This window comes from Hydractinia symbiolongicarpus, chromosome 7 (assembly GCF_029227915.1).
Source record: "Hydractinia symbiolongicarpus strain clone_291-10 chromosome 7, HSymV2.1, whole genome shotgun sequence".
Lineage (NCBI taxonomy): Eukaryota > Metazoa > Cnidaria > Hydrozoa > Anthoathecata > Hydractiniidae > Hydractinia > Hydractinia symbiolongicarpus.
In genome coordinates, this window is record NC_079881.1 from 9,783,597 (window position 1) to 9,796,672 (window position 13,076).

Genomic DNA, 13,076 nt, shown 5'->3' on the forward strand with positions numbered 1-13,076 from the left:
GCACCTATGGGGCGTTTGGAAGCAACGGCACTTCAAATTTTTAGTCATTTGCAAGAAGACATTGTAATAACAACGTTCTTATGAAATGCATCGCATTAGGGCACAGTGCCTTGTTAGCGCAGTAGGCAGCGCGTCAGTCTCATAATCTGAAGGTCGTGAGTTCGATCCTCACACAGGGCAAGGCTTTTAAAAGCCGCAGTGAATCAAATGTTTGACGCCTATTACAAAACTAGCAACTCAACAATGATTCCGCCGGGCTCGAACCGGGGACCTTGGGCGTGTGAAGCGCATGTGATAACCGCTACACTACGGAATCCAATGAATTTTGGAACCGATGACGAAAGAAAGCAATACAAGGCTAAAATAGCTAGAGAAAAAAGCAAAAACATGTCGCTTGTTAGTTGCCAGATTCCGTAGTGTAGTGGTTATCACGTGCGCTTAACACGCGCAAGGTCCCCGGTTCGAGCCCGGGCGGAATCATTGATGTTTCCGCGAAGCGAACCTCGGAAGAGCCTCTGTAGGTTCCATGTTGTAATGGTTAGCACTCAGGACTCTGAATCCTGCGATCCGAGTTGAAGTCTCGGTGGAACCTGTGCCGTTATTTGTGCTTTGGAAGCACCTGTGGGGCGTTTGGAAGCAACGGCACTTCAAATTTTTAGTCATTTGCAAGAAGACATTGTAAAAACAACGTTCTTCTGAAATGCATCGGATTAGGGCACAGTGCCTTGTTAGCGCAGTAGGCAGCGCGTCAGTCTCATAATCTGAAGGTCGTGAGTGCGATCCTCACACAGGACAAGGCTTTTAAAAGCCGCAGTGAATCAAATGTTTGACGCCTATTACAAAACTAGCAACTCAACAATGATTCCGCCCGGGCTCAAACCGGGGACCTTGCGCGTGTGAAGCGCACGTGATAACCGCTACACTACGGAATCCAATGAATTTTGGAACCTATGACGAAGGGAAGCAATACAAGGCTAAAATAGCTAGAGAAAAAAGCAAAAACATGTCGCTTGTTAGTTGCCAGATTCCGTAGTGTAGTGGTTATCACGTGCGCTTAACACGCACAAGGTCCCCGGTTCGAGCCCGGGCGGAATCATTGATGTTTCCGCGAAGCGAACCTCGGAAGAGCCTCTGTAGGTTCCATGGTGTAATGGTTAGCACTCAGGGCTCTGAATCCTGCGATCCGAGTTCAAGTCTCGGTGGAACCTGTGCCGTTAGTTGTGCCTCAGAAGCACCTATTGGGCGTTTGGAAGCAACGGCACTTCAAATATTTTAGTCATTTGCAAGAAGACATTGTAATAACAACGTTCTTCTGAAATGCATCGGATTAGGGCACAGTGCCTTGTTAGCGCAGTAGGCAGCGCCTCAGTCTCATAATCTGAAGGTCGTGAGTTCGATCCTTACACAGGGCAAGGCTTTTAAAAGCCGCAGTGAATCAAATGTTTGACGCCTATTACAAAACTAGCAACTCAACAATGATTCCGCCCGGGCTCGAACCGGGACCTTGCGCGTGCCCGGGCGGAATCATTGATGTTTCCGCGAAGCGAACCTCGGAAGAGCCTCTGTAGGTTCCATGGTGTAATGGTTAGCACTCAGGACTCTGAATCCTGCGATCCGAGTTCAAGTCTCGGTGGAACCTGTGCCGTTAGTTGTGCCTCAGAAGCACCTATTGGGCGTTTGGAAGCAACGGCACTTCAAATATTTTAGTCATTTGCAAGAAGACATTGTAATAACAACGTTCTTCTGAAATGCATCGGATTAGGGCACAGTGCCTTGTTAGCGCAGTAGGCAGCGCCTCAGTCTCATAATCTGAAGGTCGTGAGTTCGATCTTTACACAGGGCAAGTCTTTTAAAAGCCGCAGTGAATCAAATGTTTGACGCCTATTACAAAACTAGCAATTCAACAATGATTCCGCCCGAGCTCGAACCGGGAACCTTGCGCGTGTGAAGCGCACGTGATAACCGCTACACTACGTAATCCAATGAATTTTGGAACCTATGACGAAGGAAAGCAATACAAGGCTAAAATAGCTAGAGAAAAAAGCAAAAACATGTCGCTTGTTAGTTGCCAGATTCCGTAGTGTAGTGGTTATCACGTGCGCTTTACACGCGCAAGGTCCCCGGTTCGAGCCCGGGCGGAATCATTGATGTTTCCGCGAAGCGAACCTCGGAAGAGCCTCTGTAGGTTCCATGGTGTAATGGTTAGCACTCAGGACTCTGAATCTTGCGATCCGAGTTCAAGTCTCGGTGGACCCTGTGCCGTTATTTGTGCCTTGGAAGCACCTATTGGGCGTTTGGAAGCAACGGCACTTCAAATATTTTAGTCATTTGCAAGAAAACATTGTAATAACAACGTTCTTCTGAAATGCATCGGATTAGGGCACAGTGCCTTGTTGGCGCAGTAGGCAGCGCGTCAGTCTCATAATCTGAAGGTCGTGAGTTCGATCCTCACACAGGGCAAGGCTTTTAAAAGCCGCAGTGAATCAAATGTTTGACGCCTATTACAAAACTAGCAACTCAACAATGATTCCGCCCGTGCTCGAACCGGGGACCTTGCGCGTGTGAAGCGCACGTGATAACCGCTACACTACGGAATCCAATGAATTTTGGAACCGATGACAAAGGAAAGCAATACAAGGCTAAAATAGCTAGAGAAAAAAGCAAAAACATGTCGCTTGTTAGTTTCCAGATTCCGTAGTGTAGTGGTTATCACGTGCGCTTAACACGCGCAAGGTCCCCGGTTCGAGCCCGGGCGGAATCATTGATGTTTCCGCGAAGCGAATCTCGGAAAGAGCCTCTGTAGGTTTCATGTTGTAATGGTTAGCACTCAGGACTCTGAATCCTGCGATCCGAGTTCAAGTCTCGGTGGAACCTGTGCCGGTATTTGTGCTTTGGAAGCACCTATGGGGCGTTTGGAAGCAACGGCACTTCAAATTTTTAGTCATTTGCAAGAAGACATTGTAATAACAACGTTCTTCTGAAATGCATCGGTTTAGGGCACAGTGCCTTGTTAGCGCAGTAGGCAGCGCGTCAGTCTCATAATCTGAAGGTCGTGAGTTCGATCCTCACACAGGGCAAGGCTTTTAAAAGCCGCAGTGAATCAAATGTTTGACGCCTATTACAAAACTAGCAACTCAACAATGATTTCGCCCGGGCTCGAAACGGGGACCTTGCGCGTGTGAAGCGCACGTGATAACCGCTACACTACGGAATCCAATGAATTTTGGAACCGATGACGAAGGAAAGCAATACAAGGCTAAAATAGCTAGAGAAAAAAGCAAAAACATGTCGCTTGTTAGTTGCCAGATTCCGTAGTGTAGTGGTTATCACGTGCGCTTAACACGCGCAAGGTCCCCGGTTCGAGCCCGGGCGGAATAATTGATGTTTCGGCGAAGCGAACCTCGGAAGAGCCTCTGTAGGTTCCATGGTGTAATGGTTAGCACTCAGGACTCTGAATCCTGCGATCCGAGTTCAAGTCTCGGTGGAACCTGTGCCGTTAGTTGTGCCTCGGAAGCACCTATTGGGCGTTTGGAAGCAACGGCACTTGAAATATTTTAGTCATTTGCAAGAAGACATTGTAATAACAACGTTCTTCTGAAATGCATCGGATTAGGGCACAGTGCCTTGTTAGCGCAGTAGGCAGCGCGTCAGTCTCATAATCTGAAGGTTGTGAGTTTGATCGTCACACAGGGCAAGGCTTTTAAAAGCCGCAGTGAATCAAATGTTTGACGCCTATTACAAAACTAGCAACTCAACAATGATTCCGCCCGGGTTCGAACCGGGGACCTTGCGCGTGTGAAGCGCACGTGATAACCGCTACACTACGGAATCCAATGAATTTTGGAACCGATGACAAAGGAAAGCAATACAAGGCTAAAAAAGCTAGAGAAAAAAGCAAAAACATGTCGCTTGTTAGTTGCCAGATTCCGTAGTGTAGTGGTTATCACGTGCGCTTTACACGCGCAAGGTCCCCGGTTCGAGACCGGGCGGAATCATTGATGTTTCCGCGAAGCGAACCTCGGAAGAGCCTCTGTAGGTTCCATGGTGTAATAGTTAGCACTCAGGACTCTGAATCCTGCGATCCGAGTTCAAGTCTCGGTGGAACCTGTGCCGTTATTTGTGCCTCGGAAGCACTTATTGGGCGTTTGGAAGCAACGGCACTTCAAATATTTTAGTCATTTGCAAGAAGACATTGTAATAACAATGTTCTTCTGAAATGCATCGGAATAGGGCATAGGGCCTTGTTAGCGCAGTAGGCAGCGCGTCAGTCTCATAATCTGAAGGTCGTGAGTTTGATCCTCACACAGGGCAAGGCTTTTAAAAGCCGCAGTGAATCAAATGTTTGACGCCTATTGCAAAACTAGCAACTCAACAATGATTCCGCCCGATCTCGAACCGGGGACCTTGCGCGTGTGAGGCGCACGGGATAACCGCTACACTACGTAATCCAATGAATTTTGGAACCTATGACGAAGGAAAGCAATACAAGGCCAAAATAGCTAGAGAAAAAAGCAAAAACATGTCGCTTGTTAGTTGCCAGATTCCGTAGTGTAGTGGTTATCACGTGCGCTTTACACGCGCAAGGTCCCCGGTTCGAGCCCGGGCGGAATCATTGATGTTTCCGCGAAGCGAACCTCGGAAGAGCCTCTGTAGGTTCCATGGTGTATGGTTAGCACTCAGGACTCTGAATCCTGCGATCCCAGTTCAAGTCTTGGTGGAACCTGTGCCGTTATTTGTGCCTCGGAAGCACCTATTGGGCGTTTGGAAGCAACGGCACTTGAAATATTTTAGTCATTTGCAAGAAGACATTGTATTAACAACGTTCTTCTGAAATGCATCGGATTAGGGCACAGTGCCTTGTTAGCGCAGTAGGCAGCGCGTCAGTCTCATAATCTGAAGGTCGTGAGTTCGATCCTCACACAGGGCAAGGCTTTTAAAAGCCGCAGTGAATCAAATGTTTGACGCCTATTACAAAACTAGCAACTCAACAATGATTCCGCCTGAGCTCGAACCGCGAGCCTTGCGCGTGTTAAACGCACGTGATAACCGCTACACTACGTAATCCAATGAATTTTGAAACCTATGACGAAAGGAAGCAATACAAGGCTAAATAAGCTAGAGAAAAAAGCAAAAACATGTCGCTTGTTAGTTGCCATACTCCGTTGTGTAGTGGTTATCACGTGCGCTTTACACGCGCAAGGTCCCCGGTTCGAGCCCGGGCGGAATCATTGATGTTTCCGCGAAGCGAACCTCGGAAGAGCCTCTGTAGGTTCCATGGTGTAATGGTTAGCACTCAGGACTCTGAATCCTTCGATCCGAGTTCAAGTCTCGGTGGAACCTGTGCCGTTATTTGTGCCTCGGAAACACCTATTGGGCGTTTGGAAGCAACGGCACTTCAAATATTTTAGTCATTTGCAAGAAGACATTGTAATAACAACGTTCTTCTGAAATGCATCGGATTAGGGCACAGTGCCTTGTTAGCGCAGTAGGCAGCACGTCAGTCTCATAATCTGAAGATCAAGAGTTTGATCCTCACACAGGGCAAGGCTTTTAAAAGCCGCAGTGGGTCAAATGTTTGACGCCTATTACAAAACTAGCAACTCAACAATGATTTCGCCCGAGCTCGAACCGAGAACTTTGCGCGTGTGAAGCGCACGTGATAACCGCTTCACTACGTAATCCAATGAATTTTGGAACCTATGACGAAGGAAAGCAATACAAGGCTAAAATAGCTAGAGAAAAAAGCAAAAACATGTCGCTTGTTAGTTGCCAGATTCCGTAGTGTAGTGATTATCACGTGCGCTTTACACGCGCAAGGTCCCCGGTTCGAGCCCGGGCGGAATCATTGATGTTTCCGCGAAGCGAACCTCGGAAGAGCCTCTGTAGGTTCCATGGTGTAATGGTTAGCACTCAGGACTCTGAATCTTGCGATCCGAGTTCAAGTCTCGGTGGAACCTGTGCCGTTATTTGTGCCTCGGAAGCACCTATTGGGCGTTTGGAAGCAACGGCATTTCAAATATTTTAGTCATTTGCAAGAAGACATTGTAATAACAACGTTCTTCTGAAATGCATCGGATTAGGGCACAGTGCCTTGTTAGCGCATTAGGCAGCACGTCAGTCTCATAATCTGAAGGTCGAGAGTTCGATCCTCACACAGGGCAAGGCTTTTAAAAGCCGCAGTGAGTCAAATGTTTGACGCCTATTACAAAACTAGCAACTCAACAATGATTCCGCCCGAGCTCGAACCGAGAACCTTGCGCATGTGAAGCACACGTGATATCCGCTACACTACGTAATCCAATGAATTTTGGAACCTATGACGAAGAAAAGCAATACAAGGCTAAAATAGCTAGAGAAAAAAGCAAAAACATGTCGCTTGTTAGTTGCCAGATTTCGTAGTGTAGTGGATATCACGTGCGCTTTACACGCGCAAGGTCCCCGGTTCGAGCCCGGGCGGAATCATTGATGTTTCCGCGAAGCGAACCTCGGAAGAGCCTCTGTAGGTTCCATGGTGTAAATGTTAGCACTCAGGACTCTGAATCTTGCGATCCGAGTTCAAGTCTCAGTGGAACCTGTGCCGTTATTTGTGCCTCGGAAGCACCTATTGGGCCTTTGGAAGCAACGCCACTTCAAATATTTTAGTCATTTGCAAGAAGACATTGTAATAACAACGTTCTTCTGAAATGCATCGGATTAGGGCACACTGCCTTGTTAGCGCAGTAGGCAGCGCGTCAGTCTCATAATCTGAAGGTCGTGAGTTCGATCCTCACACAGGGCAAGGCTTTTAAAAGCCGCAGTGAATCAAATGTTTGACGCCTATTACAAAACTAGCAACTCAACAATTATTCCGCCCGGGCTCGAACCGGGGACCTTGCGTGTGTGAAGCGCACGTGATAACCGCTACACTACGTAATCCAATGAATTTTGGAACCTATGACGAAGGAAAGCAATGCAAGGCTGAAATAGCTAGAGAAAAAAGCACAAACATGTCGCTTGTTAGTTGCCAGATTCCGTAGTGTAGTGGTTATCACGTGCGCTTTACACGCGCAAGGTCCCCGGTTCGAGCCCGGGCGGAATCATTGATGTTTCCGCGAAGCGAACCTCGGAAGAGCCTCTGTAGGTTCCATGGTGTAATGGTTAGCACTCAGGACTCTGAATCTTGCGGTCCGAGTTCAAGTCTCGGTGGAACCTGTGCCGTTATTTGTCCCTCGGAAGCACTTATTGGGCGTTTGGAAGCAACGGCACTTCAAATATTTTAGTCATTTGCAAGAAGACATTGTAATAACAATGTTCTTCTGAAATGCATCGGAATAGGGCATAGGGCCTTGTTAGCGCAGTAGGCAGCGCGTCAGTCTCATAATCTGAAGGTCGTGAGTTTGATCCTCACACAGGGCAAGGCTTTTAAAAGCCGCAGTGAATCAAATGTTTGACGCCTATTACAAAACTAGCAACTCAACAATGATTCCGCCCGATCTCGAACCGGGGACCTTGCGCGTGTGAGGCGCACGGGATAACCGCTACACTACGTAATCCAATGAATTTTGGAACCTATGACAAAGGAAAGCAATACAAGGCCAAAATAGCTAGAGAAAAAAGCAAAAACATGTCGCTTGTTAGTTGCCAGACTCCGTAGTGTAGTGGTTATCACGTGCGCTTTACACGCGCAAGGTCCCCGGTTCGAGCCCGGGCGGAATCATTGATGTTTCCGCGAAGCGAACCTCGGAAGAGCCTCTGTAGGTTCCATGGTGTATGGTTAGCACTCAGGACTCTGAATCCTGCGATCCCAGTTCAAGTCTTGGTGGAACCTGTGCCGTTATTTGTGCCTCGGAAGCACCTATTGGGCGTTTGGAAGCAACGGCACTTCAAATATTTTAGTCATTTGCAAGAAGACATTGTAATAACAACGTTCTTCTGAAATGCATCGGATTAGGGCACAGTGCCTTGTTAGCGCAGTAGGCAGCGCGTCAGTCTCATAATCTGAAGGTCGTGAGTTCGATCCTCACACAGGGCAAGGCTTTTAAAAGCCGCAGTGAATCAAATGTTTGACGCCTATTACAAAACTAGCAACTCAACAATGATTCCGCCCGAGCTCGAACCGCGGACCTTGCGCGTGTGAAGCGCACGTGATAACCGCTACACTACGTAATCCAATGAATTTTGAAACCTATGACGAAGGGAAGCAATACAAGGCTAAATAAGCTAGAGAAAAAAGCAAAAACATGTCGCTTGTTAGTTGCCATACTCCGTTGTGTAGTGGTTATCACGTGCGCTTTACACGCGCAAGGTCCCCGGTTCGAGCCCGGGCGGAATCATTGATGTTTCCGCGAAGCGAACCTCGGAAGAGCCTCTGTAGGTTCCATGGTGTAATGGTTAGCACTCAGGACTCTGAATCCTGCGATCCGAGTTCAAGTCTCGGTGGAACCTGTGCCGTTATTTGTGCCTCGGAAACACCTATTGGGCGTTTGGAAGCAACGGCACTTGAAATATTTTAGTCATTTGCAAGAAGACATTGTATTAACAACGTTCTTCTGAAATGCATCGGATTAGGGCACAGTGCCTTGTTAGCGCAGTAGGCAGCGCGTCAGTCTCATAATCTGAAGGTCGTGAGTTCGATCCTCACACAGGGCAAGGCTTTTAAAAGCCGCAGTGAATCAAATGTTTGACGCCTATTACAAAACTAGCAACTCAACAATGATTCCGCCTGAGCTCGAACCGCGAGCCTTGCGCGTGTTAAACGCACGTGATAACCGCTACACTACGTAATCCAATGAATTTTGAAACCTATGACGAAAGGAAGCAATACAAGGCTAAATAAGCTAGAGAAAAAAGCAAAAACATGTCGCTTGTTAGTTGCCATACTCCGTTGTGTAGTGGTTATCACGTGCGCTTTACACGCGCAAGGTCCCCGGTTCGAGCCCGGGCGGAATCATTGATGTTTCCGCGAAGCGAACCTCGGAAGAGCCTCTGTAGGTTCCATGGTGTAATGGTTAGCACTCAGGACTCTGAATCCTTCGATCCGAGTTCAAGTCTCGGTGGAACCTGTGCCGTTATTTGTGCCTCGGAAACACCTATTGGGCGTTTGGAAGCAACGGCACTTCAAATATTTTAGTCATTTGCAAGAAGACATTGTAATAACAACGTTCTTCTGAAATGCATCGGATTAGGGCACAGTGCCTTGTTAGCGCAGTAGGCAGCACGTCAGTCTCATAATCTGAAGATCAAGAGTTTGATCCTCACACAGGGCAAGGCTTTTAAAAGCCGCAGTGGGTCAAATGTTTGACGCCTATTACAAAACTAGCAACTCAACAATGATTTCGCCCGAGCTCGAACCGAGAACTTTGCGCGTGTGAAGCGCACGTGATAACCGCTTCACTACGTAATCCAATGAATTTTGGAACCTATGACGAAGGAAAGCAATACAAGGCTAAAATAGCTAGAGAAAAAAGCAAAAACATGTCGCTTGTTAGTTGCCAGATTCCGTAGTGTAGTGATTATCACGTGCGCTTTACACGCGCAAGGTCCCCGGTTCGAGCCCGGGCGGAATCATTGATGTTTCCGCGAAGCGAACCTCGGAAGAGCCTCTGTAGGTTCCATGGTGTAATGGTTAGCACTCAGGACTCTGAATCTTGCGATCCGAGTTCAAGTCTCGGTGGAACCTGTGCCGTTATTTGTGCCTCGGAAGCACCTATTGGGCGTTTGGAAGCAACGGCATTTCAAATATTTTAGTCATTTGCAAGAAGACATTGTAATAACAACGTTCTTCTGAAATGCATCGGATTAGGGCACAGTGCCTTGTTAGCGCATTAGGCAGCACGTCAGTCTCATAATCTGAAGGTCGAGAGTTCGATCCTCACACAGGGCAAGGCTTTTAAAAGCCGCAGTGAGTCAAATGTTTGACGCCTATTACAAAACTAGCAACTCAACAATGATTCCGCCCGAGCTCGAACCGAGAACCTTGCGCATGTGAAGCACACGTGATATCCGCTACACTACGTAATCCAATGAATTTTGGAACCTATGACGAAGAAAAGCAATACAAGGCTAAAATAGCTAGAGAAAAAAGCAAAAACATGTCGCTTGTTAGTTGCCAGATTTCGTAGTGTAGTGGATATCACGTGCGCTTTACACGCGCAAGGTCCCCGGTTCGAGCCCGGGCGGAATCATTGATGTTTCCGCGAAGCGAACCTCGGAAGAGCCTCTGTAGGTTCCATGGTGTAAATGTTAGCACTCAGGACTCTGAATCTTGCGATCCGAGTTCAAGTCTCAGTGGAACCTGTGCCGTTATTTGTGCCTCGGAAGCACCTATTGGGCCTTTGGAAGCAACGCCACTTCAAATATTTTAGTCATTTGCAAGAAGACATTGTAATAACAACGTTCTTCTGAAATGCATCGGATTAGGGCACACTGCCTTGTTAGCGCAGTAGGCAGCGCGTCAGTCTCATAATCTGAAGGTCGTGAGTTCGATCCTCACACAGGGCAAGGCTTTTAAAAGCCGCAGTGAATCAAATGTTTGACGCCTATTACAAAACTAGCAACTCAACAATTATTCCGCCCGGGCTCGAACCGGGGACCTTGCGTGTGTGAAGCGCACGTGATAACCGCTACACTACGTAATCCAATGAATTTTGGAACCTATGACGAAGGAAAGCAATGCAAGGCTGAAATAGCTAGAGAAAAAAGCACAAACATGTCGCTTGTTAGTTGCCAGATTCCGTAGTGTAGTGGTTATCACGTGCGCTTTACACGCGCAAGGTCCCCGGTTCGAGCCCGGGCGGAATCATTGATGTTTCCGCGAAGCGAACCTCGGAAGAGCCTCTGTAGGTTCCATGGTGTAATGGTTAGCACTCAGGACTCTGAATCTTGCGGTCCGAGTTCAAGTCTCGGTGGAACCTGTGCCGTTATTTGTCCCTCGGAAGCACTTATTGGGCGTTTGGAAGCAACGGCACTTCAAATATTTTAGTCATTTGCAAGAAGACATTGTAATAACAATGTTCTTCTGAAATGCATCGGAATAGGGCATAGGGCCTTGTTAGCGCAGTAGGCAGCGCGTCAGTCTCATAATCTGAAGGTCGTGAGTTTGATCCTCACACAGGGCAAGGCTTTTAAAAGCCGCAGTGAATCAAATGTTTGACGCCTATTACAAAACTAGCAACTCAACAATGATTCCGCCCGATCTCGAACCGGGGACCTTGCGCGTGTGAGGCGCACGGGATAACCGCTACACTACGTAATCCAATGAATTTTGGAACCTATGACAAAGGAAAGCAATACAAGGCCAAAATAGCTAGAGAAAAAAGCAAAAACATGTCGCTTGTTAGTTGCCAGACTCCGTAGTGTAGTGGTTATCACGTGCGCTTTACACGCGCAAGGTCCCCGGTTCGAGCCCGGGCGGAATCATTGATGTTTCCGCGAAGCGAACCTCGGAAGAGCCTCTGTAGGTTCCATGGTGTATGGTTAGCACTCAGGACTCTGAATCCTGCGATCCCAGTTCAAGTCTTGGTGGAACCTGTGCCGTTATTTGTGCCTCGGAAGCACCTATTGGGCGTTTGGAAGCAACGGCACTTCAAATATTTTAGTCATTTGCAAGAAGACATTGTAATAACAACGTTCTTCTGAAATGCATCGGATTAGGGCACAGTGCCTTGTTAGCGCAGTAGGCAGCGCGTCAGTCTCATAATCTGAAGGTCGTGAGTTCGATCCTCACACAGGGCAAGGCTTTTAAAAGCCGCAGTGAATCAAATGTTTGACGCCTATTACAAAACTAGCAACTCAACAATGATTCCGCCCGAGCTCGAACCGCGGACCTTGCGCGTGTGAAGCGCACGTGATAACCGCTACACTACGTAATCCAATGAATTTTGAAACCTATGACGAAGGGAAGCAATACAAGGCTAAATAAGCTAGAGAAAAAAGCAAAAACATGTCGCTTGTTAGTTGCCATACTCCGTTGTGTAGTGGTTATCACGTGCGCTTTACACGCGCAAGGTCCCCGGTTCGAGCCCGGGCGGAATCATTGATGTTTCCGCGAAGCGAACCTCGGAAGAGCCTCTGTAGGTTCCATGGTGTAATGGTTAGCACTCAGGACTCTGAATCCTGCGATCCGAGTTCAAGTCTCGGTGGAACCTGTGCCGTTATTTGTGCCTCGGAAACACCTATTGGGCGTTTGGAAGCAACGGCACTTCAAATATTTTAGTCATTTGCAAGAAGACATTGTAATAACAACGTTCTTCTGAAATGCATCGGATTAGGGCACAGTGCCTTGTTAGCGCAGTAGGCAGCACGTCAGTCTCATAATCTGAAGATCGAGAGTTTGATCCTCACACAGGGCAAGGCTTTTAAAAGCCGCAGTGGGTCAAATGTTTGACGCCTATTACAAAACTAGCAACTCAACAATGATTTCGCCCGAGCTCGAACCGAGAACTTTGCGCGTGTGAAGCGCACGTGATAACCGCTACACTACGTAATCCAATGAATTTTGAAACCTATGACGAAGGAAAGCAATACAAGGCTAAAATAGCTAGAGAAAAAAGCAAAAACATGTCGCTTGTTAGTTGCCAGATTCCGTAGTGTAGTGGTTATCACGTGCGCTTTACACGCGCAAGGTCCCCGGTTCGAGCCCGGGCGGAATCATTGATGTTTCCGCGAAGCGAACCTCGGAAGAGCCTCTGTAGGTTCCATGGTGTATGGATAGCACTCAGGACTCTGAATCCTGCGATCCCAGTTCAAGTCTTGGTGGAACCTGTGCCGTTATTTGTGCCTCGGAAGCACCTATTGGGCGTTTGGAAGCAACGGCACTTCAAATATTTTAGTCATTTGCAAGAAGACATTGTAATAACAACGTTCTTCTGAAATGCATCGGATTAGGGCACAGTGCCTTGTTAGCGCATTAGGCAGCACGTCAGTCTCATAATCTGAAGGTCGAGAGTTCGATCCTCACACAGGGCAAGGCTTTTAAAAGCCGCAGTGAGTCAAATGTTTGACGCCTATTACAAAACTAGCAACTCAACAATGATTCCGCCCGAGCTCGAACCGGGAACCTTGCGCGTGTGAAGCACACGTGATATCCGCTACACTAC

General features: G+C 47.6%; 36 non-coding genes across 36 annotated transcripts; 34 read left to right on the top strand and 2 right to left on the bottom strand.

Moving 5' to 3' along the window:
• Positions 1 to 107: 107 nt before the first annotated feature.
• Trnam-cau (transfer RNA methionine (anticodon CAU)) lies at positions 108 to 180 on the top strand. The gene has a single exon. It is a non-coding gene; the product is annotated as a tRNA-Met (tRNA).
• Positions 181 to 407: 227 nt separating this feature from the next.
• On the top strand, positions 408 to 480 carry Trnav-aac (transfer RNA valine (anticodon AAC)). The gene has a single exon. It is a non-coding gene; the product is annotated as a tRNA-Val (tRNA).
• A 379-nt stretch (positions 481 to 859) lies between these two features.
• Positions 860 to 932, bottom strand: Trnav-cac (transfer RNA valine (anticodon CAC)). The gene has a single exon. It is a non-coding gene; the product is annotated as a tRNA-Val (tRNA).
• Positions 933 to 1,023: 91 nt separating this feature from the next.
• Trnav-aac (transfer RNA valine (anticodon AAC)) lies at positions 1,024 to 1,096 on the top strand. The gene has a single exon. It is a non-coding gene; the product is annotated as a tRNA-Val (tRNA).
• Positions 1,097 to 1,136: 40 nt separating this feature from the next.
• On the top strand, positions 1,137 to 1,208 carry Trnaq-cug (transfer RNA glutamine (anticodon CUG)). Its single transcript has one exon. It is a non-coding gene; the product is annotated as a tRNA-Gln (tRNA).
• Positions 1,209 to 1,567: 359 nt separating this feature from the next.
• On the top strand, positions 1,568 to 1,639 carry Trnaq-cug (transfer RNA glutamine (anticodon CUG)). Its single transcript has one exon. It is a non-coding gene; the product is annotated as a tRNA-Gln (tRNA).
• A 432-nt stretch (positions 1,640 to 2,071) lies between these two features.
• Positions 2,072 to 2,144, top strand: Trnav-uac (transfer RNA valine (anticodon UAC)). The gene has a single exon. It is a non-coding gene; the product is annotated as a tRNA-Val (tRNA).
• Positions 2,145 to 2,387: 243 nt separating this feature from the next.
• Trnam-cau (transfer RNA methionine (anticodon CAU)) lies at positions 2,388 to 2,460 on the top strand. The gene has a single exon. It is a non-coding gene; the product is annotated as a tRNA-Met (tRNA).
• Positions 2,461 to 2,688: 228 nt separating this feature from the next.
• Trnav-aac (transfer RNA valine (anticodon AAC)) lies at positions 2,689 to 2,761 on the top strand. The gene has a single exon. It is a non-coding gene; the product is annotated as a tRNA-Val (tRNA).
• A 243-nt stretch (positions 2,762 to 3,004) lies between these two features.
• Positions 3,005 to 3,077, top strand: Trnam-cau (transfer RNA methionine (anticodon CAU)). The gene has a single exon. It is a non-coding gene; the product is annotated as a tRNA-Met (tRNA).
• Positions 3,078 to 3,305: 228 nt separating this feature from the next.
• Trnav-aac (transfer RNA valine (anticodon AAC)) lies at positions 3,306 to 3,378 on the top strand. The gene has a single exon. It is a non-coding gene; the product is annotated as a tRNA-Val (tRNA).
• Positions 3,379 to 3,418: 40 nt separating this feature from the next.
• Positions 3,419 to 3,490, top strand: Trnaq-cug (transfer RNA glutamine (anticodon CUG)). Its single transcript has one exon. It is a non-coding gene; the product is annotated as a tRNA-Gln (tRNA).
• A 268-nt stretch (positions 3,491 to 3,758) lies between these two features.
• Trnav-cac (transfer RNA valine (anticodon CAC)) lies at positions 3,759 to 3,831 on the bottom strand. Its single transcript has one exon. It is a non-coding gene; the product is annotated as a tRNA-Val (tRNA).
• Positions 3,832 to 3,922: 91 nt separating this feature from the next.
• Trnav-uac (transfer RNA valine (anticodon UAC)) lies at positions 3,923 to 3,995 on the top strand. Its single transcript has one exon. It is a non-coding gene; the product is annotated as a tRNA-Val (tRNA).
• Positions 3,996 to 4,539: 544 nt separating this feature from the next.
• On the top strand, positions 4,540 to 4,612 carry Trnav-uac (transfer RNA valine (anticodon UAC)). The gene has a single exon. It is a non-coding gene; the product is annotated as a tRNA-Val (tRNA).
• A 242-nt stretch (positions 4,613 to 4,854) lies between these two features.
• Trnam-cau (transfer RNA methionine (anticodon CAU)) lies at positions 4,855 to 4,927 on the top strand. Its single transcript has one exon. It is a non-coding gene; the product is annotated as a tRNA-Met (tRNA).
• An 845-nt stretch (positions 4,928 to 5,772) lies between these two features.
• Trnav-uac (transfer RNA valine (anticodon UAC)) lies at positions 5,773 to 5,845 on the top strand. Its single transcript has one exon. It is a non-coding gene; the product is annotated as a tRNA-Val (tRNA).
• Positions 5,846 to 5,885: 40 nt separating this feature from the next.
• Trnaq-cug (transfer RNA glutamine (anticodon CUG)) lies at positions 5,886 to 5,957 on the top strand. The gene has a single exon. It is a non-coding gene; the product is annotated as a tRNA-Gln (tRNA).
• Positions 5,958 to 6,389: 432 nt separating this feature from the next.
• Positions 6,390 to 6,462, top strand: Trnav-uac (transfer RNA valine (anticodon UAC)). The gene has a single exon. It is a non-coding gene; the product is annotated as a tRNA-Val (tRNA).
• A 243-nt stretch (positions 6,463 to 6,705) lies between these two features.
• Positions 6,706 to 6,778, top strand: Trnam-cau (transfer RNA methionine (anticodon CAU)). The gene has a single exon. It is a non-coding gene; the product is annotated as a tRNA-Met (tRNA).
• A 228-nt stretch (positions 6,779 to 7,006) lies between these two features.
• On the top strand, positions 7,007 to 7,079 carry Trnav-uac (transfer RNA valine (anticodon UAC)). The gene has a single exon. It is a non-coding gene; the product is annotated as a tRNA-Val (tRNA).
• Positions 7,080 to 7,119: 40 nt separating this feature from the next.
• On the top strand, positions 7,120 to 7,191 carry Trnaq-cug (transfer RNA glutamine (anticodon CUG)). Its single transcript has one exon. It is a non-coding gene; the product is annotated as a tRNA-Gln (tRNA).
• Positions 7,192 to 7,623: 432 nt separating this feature from the next.
• Trnav-uac (transfer RNA valine (anticodon UAC)) lies at positions 7,624 to 7,696 on the top strand. Its single transcript has one exon. It is a non-coding gene; the product is annotated as a tRNA-Val (tRNA).
• A 242-nt stretch (positions 7,697 to 7,938) lies between these two features.
• Positions 7,939 to 8,011, top strand: Trnam-cau (transfer RNA methionine (anticodon CAU)). Its single transcript has one exon. It is a non-coding gene; the product is annotated as a tRNA-Met (tRNA).
• Positions 8,012 to 8,352: 341 nt separating this feature from the next.
• Positions 8,353 to 8,424, top strand: Trnaq-cug (transfer RNA glutamine (anticodon CUG)). Its single transcript has one exon. It is a non-coding gene; the product is annotated as a tRNA-Gln (tRNA).
• A 131-nt stretch (positions 8,425 to 8,555) lies between these two features.
• Positions 8,556 to 8,628, top strand: Trnam-cau (transfer RNA methionine (anticodon CAU)). The gene has a single exon. It is a non-coding gene; the product is annotated as a tRNA-Met (tRNA).
• Positions 8,629 to 9,473: 845 nt separating this feature from the next.
• Trnav-uac (transfer RNA valine (anticodon UAC)) lies at positions 9,474 to 9,546 on the top strand. The gene has a single exon. It is a non-coding gene; the product is annotated as a tRNA-Val (tRNA).
• Positions 9,547 to 9,586: 40 nt separating this feature from the next.
• Positions 9,587 to 9,658, top strand: Trnaq-cug (transfer RNA glutamine (anticodon CUG)). The gene has a single exon. It is a non-coding gene; the product is annotated as a tRNA-Gln (tRNA).
• A 432-nt stretch (positions 9,659 to 10,090) lies between these two features.
• Trnav-uac (transfer RNA valine (anticodon UAC)) lies at positions 10,091 to 10,163 on the top strand. The gene has a single exon. It is a non-coding gene; the product is annotated as a tRNA-Val (tRNA).
• Positions 10,164 to 10,406: 243 nt separating this feature from the next.
• On the top strand, positions 10,407 to 10,479 carry Trnam-cau (transfer RNA methionine (anticodon CAU)). The gene has a single exon. It is a non-coding gene; the product is annotated as a tRNA-Met (tRNA).
• A 228-nt stretch (positions 10,480 to 10,707) lies between these two features.
• Positions 10,708 to 10,780, top strand: Trnav-uac (transfer RNA valine (anticodon UAC)). The gene has a single exon. It is a non-coding gene; the product is annotated as a tRNA-Val (tRNA).
• Positions 10,781 to 10,820: 40 nt separating this feature from the next.
• On the top strand, positions 10,821 to 10,892 carry Trnaq-cug (transfer RNA glutamine (anticodon CUG)). Its single transcript has one exon. It is a non-coding gene; the product is annotated as a tRNA-Gln (tRNA).
• A 432-nt stretch (positions 10,893 to 11,324) lies between these two features.
• On the top strand, positions 11,325 to 11,397 carry Trnav-uac (transfer RNA valine (anticodon UAC)). Its single transcript has one exon. It is a non-coding gene; the product is annotated as a tRNA-Val (tRNA).
• Positions 11,398 to 11,639: 242 nt separating this feature from the next.
• Positions 11,640 to 11,712, top strand: Trnam-cau (transfer RNA methionine (anticodon CAU)). The gene has a single exon. It is a non-coding gene; the product is annotated as a tRNA-Met (tRNA).
• A 341-nt stretch (positions 11,713 to 12,053) lies between these two features.
• On the top strand, positions 12,054 to 12,125 carry Trnaq-cug (transfer RNA glutamine (anticodon CUG)). The gene has a single exon. It is a non-coding gene; the product is annotated as a tRNA-Gln (tRNA).
• A 432-nt stretch (positions 12,126 to 12,557) lies between these two features.
• On the top strand, positions 12,558 to 12,630 carry Trnav-uac (transfer RNA valine (anticodon UAC)). The gene has a single exon. It is a non-coding gene; the product is annotated as a tRNA-Val (tRNA).
• The last annotated feature ends 446 nt before the right edge of the window (positions 12,631 to 13,076 follow it).